General features: G+C 41.1%; 1 long non-coding RNA gene across 1 annotated transcript; it reads right to left on the minus strand.

Annotated features, from left to right (window-relative positions):
* Nucleotides 1-341: 341 nt before the first annotated feature.
* On the minus strand, nt 342-4,467 carry LOC137221232 (uncharacterized). The gene is made up of 2 exons (XR_010941934.1): nt 3,236-4,467; nt 342-1,094 (listed from the first exon to the last, which is right to left on the minus strand). It is a non-coding gene; the product is annotated as an uncharacterized lncRNA (long non-coding RNA).
* Between the last annotated feature and the right edge of the window lie 1,436 nt (nt 4,468-5,903).

Consider the following 5,903-nt stretch of genomic DNA (forward strand, 5'->3'; position numbering starts at 1 on the left):
GCTCCGTGACTGTGTGTGGGACACGCTCAGCTTGTCTGGGAGCTTCGCCCAAGGGGCAAGCGTCTGAGTTGACACTCGTTTGGCGGCCTGCTGGGGAGCGTTCCAGAAACAGAGACAGGAGGGCGGCGCCACGTTCGCGCTCTTCCTCTCCGCGCTCTGAGCGCCCGCGTCTCCGGAAATGCCCTATCACGCGCATGTGCGGTCCGGGTTCTGTGCCTGGTGCCGTGGTTTTTGAAACTGCCTCCCAGAGGACTCGTCTAGATCGCCTGGCACCGGTGGCCAGAGGGGCTTACCCTTGCAGTCCCATAGACCTGTATATGAATGAGTGAGCCTTTCTCATATCAAGTTTACTTCTATGTTTATAGATATAATTATATAACTATAAAAATTTGCAAAGCATGTTGCTTTGTGTCATAACAACAGTAATAAAGTTAGATCTATTAGAGGCTTATAGAAAACATGTTAATTTCAGATTTCAATTCATATACTTAATTTTTACAAAGTGTATGTAATCAATATAAGACATCCAAGCATAAAAAAATTCCATTAGATTAAAATTTTGTGGAGGGAGTTGAATGGAAGGGAAAATTCAAGAAGAAAAGGAATGGTATATATAAATTTTCTGATTATTAAAATAATCTTGTTCCCATATTTAAATGAGGTATCGTGGCTATTGAATTGCTATTATTTCAAGATTCCACTGGAAATTTTTTTTAATTATTTGACAGTTTGTTGTAGGGCTAATACTTATAACTGGCTAGAAATTACATTATTTTCAACAACTTAAACTTAGAGTAAACTATTTTAGCTGTTAACCTAATGTGGAAGAAATAAAAAGATTTTCAGTATTATTTTAACTGATGTGCAAACGAAAAGTTCAAGGTCCCTTATGGTAGTCCATGGAAGACTAATGTGTATGTACTCCACCATGCATATCGGTACAAACTTAGCTGACGTGCTTTTGCTCTGAAGCTTTGGTTTATCCTTAAGTTCCTCAGTTGGGGCGCTTCTCTGGCTGACATTAGATTTCTCAGAAATCTAGTCCAGGTAGCTCTGCACCAAGCCCAGGCTGATTCCTTTGCACGTTCATTCGCCTAAGGAGTGGAGAAAATGTCAGACCTTCAGATCCCTCCTGACAAGTTTCCAACTTTAAGATCTCCTAAACACAATATTCATCAAAAATTGCACACACAGAGCCAGATGAGTCTAATTTGCTATTTCTCTAGCTCTATAATGATATGGTTTTACTAATGTTATACTTAGTTTACATTACTAAGCACAATACCTAACATATTAGTTTTCAACTTATGAATTTGGATTTAAGTGGGTTTACATTTTTTCCCTAAAAACGGTGAATGGCTACTAAGATACTACAGTATCTTAGTACTAAGGGGACAGCTTACACACCATTTCAGATCTCCTCAGCTGCACTGTCTCTCAGTCCAGCCACAGCCCTGACAACCAGTACTGCATGGGTTCTGACCTACTTTTGCAGGTGCAGCCTGACGGTGCTTTTCATCAGTCCTGTGCCAGGCACACCTTTCCTTCCACCCTGGGATGTCTCTGTTGACACCACAGAGTGAGACACCAGAGGAACCTGTTCCCTGCCAAGCCATATACAACCCAGAAGTGCAGGTGATTTGTCCCAGGAGGTGAACCTTTGACAAATGGGGAGTGGGAGGCTATGGATAATTGTTTCTCCTTTTCTTCCCCAGGAAAGATGATCCTAAGTTGCATTTCATAGGGTGGATCACTTATGAATAAGATGGCATTAAGGACCCCATTATTTATGGTAAATGGCATGCAGTAGCATCACAATTAGTAGGTATTGTTGTTTTTAACTGTGGTTTATTCAGATAAGATATAGTTGGATATGAGGTATTGGGTTATGCTGCAGCTATAGCACTTGAATGGCACAGAGACAATGATACTTATAGGATTGTAGAGCAGGTTGACTTTTGTTAACTTTCCCATGGTAGTAGCCAACTTGATAATACTTCCTTGTATTGGTTCTCCTTGAAAAAATTAAATGATATGCTTGGGGTATTAAACCGTTGACATACGTAAGCTGTGAAAGCCAGAGAGCCAAATAGAAGCTGTGAAGGAGCCTTGTCTCTTGCAGCTGCAGGACAAATTGTGTTGAATATCAGGCACAGAATCCAACAGTAACACTAGCAAGATTGCAAAGGAAACTGAATGTATAGACTTAAGAGTCACCCATGCCAAACCATATCTCTCTTATAAGAAAAAGGGGGAATTCTGAGACCTGGGATGGGAATATTTCCTGAATGAGCCTGAGAATCTTCAATTCTCATATTCCCCTAAACTTTCCATGAAGGCAAAAGAAGAGGAGAGCAGGCTGGACACTCTGAAAGGCCTTCACTTGATGCAGGTGCCTTACAAGTTGACACCTCCTCAAGACATGTCCTCCCCAAGAGCCAACCCCATGTCCTTCGCTACCTCCAGGCCAGTAGCCAGGCCAAATCTTAGCACAGCTGATATAGGCATAGAGAGGTCATACTCTGGGAGGAAATACCTTACACTTGAAGGAAACACAGAACCTGGCTAATCTGTACCATAGGAACTGAGAGAACATATGTAGGAGTGGATCCTGAGGGTGTTGGTCCAAGGGAAGAAATATAAAACCAAACAAAGGAGAATTTATGGAAAAGGGGAACCAGTCCCAATACATTGCTGGGATGCTTTCTTGAAGTTTAAACATGATGGGTCCATAATAAATGAGGTAGACATGCCAGAACGTCCTTAGCATAGTAGTAAGAAAGAGGCCAGAGGATCAGGGAGGTTGGAATATTCAAGTGGATTTATTAGGTAAGAACCCAATCCATGTCTACGTTTCCTGGGAGGGCCCAGAGAATACCTTCACTAGAGCAACAGAATGCGTGGATGGGGCATGAGGGGGATCTTTAAGAAATATCTTTAAGAAATTCAGTGAGGGATATCCTCTGAAGCACAGTATTTATAGTAGAAGATAGTACCATACAGCTCTGCTCTCTAGTGCCAAAAGGCATGATTCCAGAACAGCAGCAATGGGGTGTTATTTTTAATTGTTGAAAGCAAGGTGGATGTCGTTACCAAGTCATAAGATCAGAAGTGCATAGCAGCGATGTTTAAATTCACTGACAGAATGATAGGAATAAATAATGCATTCAGGATCAGATCTAGAAGGCACCAGTAAATTATATGAAAAGGCAGCCCAGACTGCCGCATTACATACCTTTTTTGTATTAACACAAATCCCTCAGCTTATTTATAAGGTCTCATGGGGAAGGGAGAGCTGGTCCCTTCCAACCACCTGACCGAGGAAGAGTAACAGTCCTGGTGCACAGATGAGTCAGTGCAATGTTGACGCAGGCAAAAACGGACTTCTGTTGTGTCACAGTCCCACTCAGCATTCGTCCTCAAGGGCGGTGATGAAAGGAAATCTTTCCAGTAGGCACAACAGCAAGCAATCCAAATAGGTTGCTGTTGTGTGTGTGGAAGGAGAAGTGGTCCAAAGTGCAGATACACATGGATTCCCATGCAGGTGAATGGCTTAGATGGTTGTTCGAGGTCTGAAAGGAATTATACTGAAAGATTGGGGCCAAAAAAAAACTGGTGAAGAGGTATCTGGATGACCCCTGGGGGATAGCCAAGACACGCGTATTTTTTTGTTTCGTGATAATACCCACCACTGCCCATTGCCTTCACTGTCACCAGAGTAAGCTATCTCAATGGTAAATCTGACCTTGTCACTCCCCTGCTCATAATTTTCAACTGCTATTTTAAATAATGAAAGTAAATTTCAAAAAGAAAAATCATGTTCAATATGACATTAATTTTGTTCAAAATACCACATATGTATAAATAAAAGATTAGAAAATATATATGAAAATATTTTAAATGATTATGCAGAATAGAATTTTTCTTTATATTTTTATATATTTTCTAAGTTTTCTTCAGTTTATGCATTACTTTAGCAAGTAGAAAAGAAACAATAAACGCTAATAAGTAATACCAATAGAAGTTAAAACCAAGCTAAAATCATCCCTCTCAAAAACAAAAATTTTGTACCACAGATTGTCCCTTTAAAATTTTTGTCAAGGGTTTCCATATTTTAAGAATCAAATTGTATGTTTCCTACCTGAGTCTGGCCTAGAACAGTGAATATTTTCATGTGTGGTAGATATTTATAGGTGGAATATTAAATTGTATTATTTTCAGGAGGGTTGAGCCAAACCAAAAGTTGGCTCTCTCAGTAAGAGCTTTGAAAAAAATTATGTTAAAAGAAAAAGGGTTCAGGGCTTCCCCTGTGGCGCAGTGGGTCCGCCTGCCGATGCAGGGGACGCGGGTTGGTGCCCCGGTCCGGGAAGATCCCACATGCCGCGGAGCGGCTGGGCCCGTGAGCCATGGCCGCTGAGCCTGCGCGTCCGGAGCCTATGCTCCGCAACGGGAGAGGCCACAACAGTGAGAGGCCCGCGTACCGCAAAAAAAAAAAAAAGAAAAAGAAAAAGTTCAAAAATAATTCTGTCTATCTGAAATAACGCTATAAAGGACTATGATTTCAGAGAAGGGAAAAAATATCTGGAAGGGGAAGGTAAACATGAGAATACTACCAGCCAGATTGCTTAATACAGACCCATGTGGCAGGCAAATTAAGAGAGTAAATCCTGAGTTCTCATCACAAGGGAAAAAAAAAATTCTATTTATTTATTTTGTATTTATAGGAGAAGATGGATGTTCGTTCACTAAAATTACTGTGTAATCATTTCATGATGTATGTAAGTCAAGTCATTATGCTATACACCTTAAACTTATACAGTGCTGTGTGTCAATTATATCTCAATAAAACTGGAAGAAAAAATATAAATAAATAAATAGAATGACACTAAGTTTCCTTATCCTGGTACACAAAGCCCTCCTGGATCCAACCCTTGCTCATCTTTCTAATCTCATTGTCTTCCACTTCTTGGCAGTTCTTGCCTAACTGCTTACCATCTCTCAACTCCTATATTGGCCTTGCAGTCCTCCTGGCTAGAATGACCTCTTCCCCATTTTACATTGCCCCTCACCCTGCCCATCTACCTGAATAAATGATACTCACCCATTACACTTCAGATTGTTGCTGTCCCACTGCAGGAAGCCTCATCTAGCTTCCTCTTCCCAAATTGTACCCTATACTACCCTAGGCTTATCTCCCTGTTGAACTTAACTACTTGATATTTCAAGTATCAGTTAATCCACCTGTTTGCTAAAGGCAGGAATCATGTCATCTGTATCCCTTTATCCCAAGTGCATGGTTTGTTACCTGAGTCACAATATGCAATTAATAAATTTTGGAGTGAATATATTAAAGGAGAAAAGAAGGTATGACACTTTACTCAATAAATGCGTTCCTAAAAATTTGAACAGCTTTGGAAAAAACCAAGTTCCACATATTTGAATTTCTGTGTTAGGGTAGACAGATCGCCTCTGTAATCATGTCTGACTTCCCACCCTTGTGTTACTCAAACATCTGCTACTGAGTGATTAAACTGCTCTGACGCAAGCATCGTCCTGGCCTGAGGCCTGACACTCAAAGGTGCCCTGGTTACCCACACTGTCCAGCTGTTCTCACTGATGGCCCATGATATCTCAAGTCCCAACCTACTGGGTTCTAGTTTTCCATGTTGCTAGTATTCAGTTTTAGTTACTGCCTACTTTTTCATGTCTCTGCATGTTCTTCTAGCTCCTCTAAAGTCTGTGTCTTCCATCGTTTATCTTCTGGAAACTAAGTCTCAGATCCCTGCTGGCTGCCTTCCAACTGTACCTGGGTTAACTGTGTAACCTTTGAATCTCTATGAGTCACCTGCCCCAGATCTTGGGCTTGGTTTGGGCCAAAGGTACATGTACGCTATCTGTTTTTC

This window comes from Pseudorca crassidens, chromosome 3 (genome assembly GCF_039906515.1).
Source record: "Pseudorca crassidens isolate mPseCra1 chromosome 3, mPseCra1.hap1, whole genome shotgun sequence".
NCBI lineage: Eukaryota > Metazoa > Chordata > Mammalia > Artiodactyla > Delphinidae > Pseudorca > Pseudorca crassidens.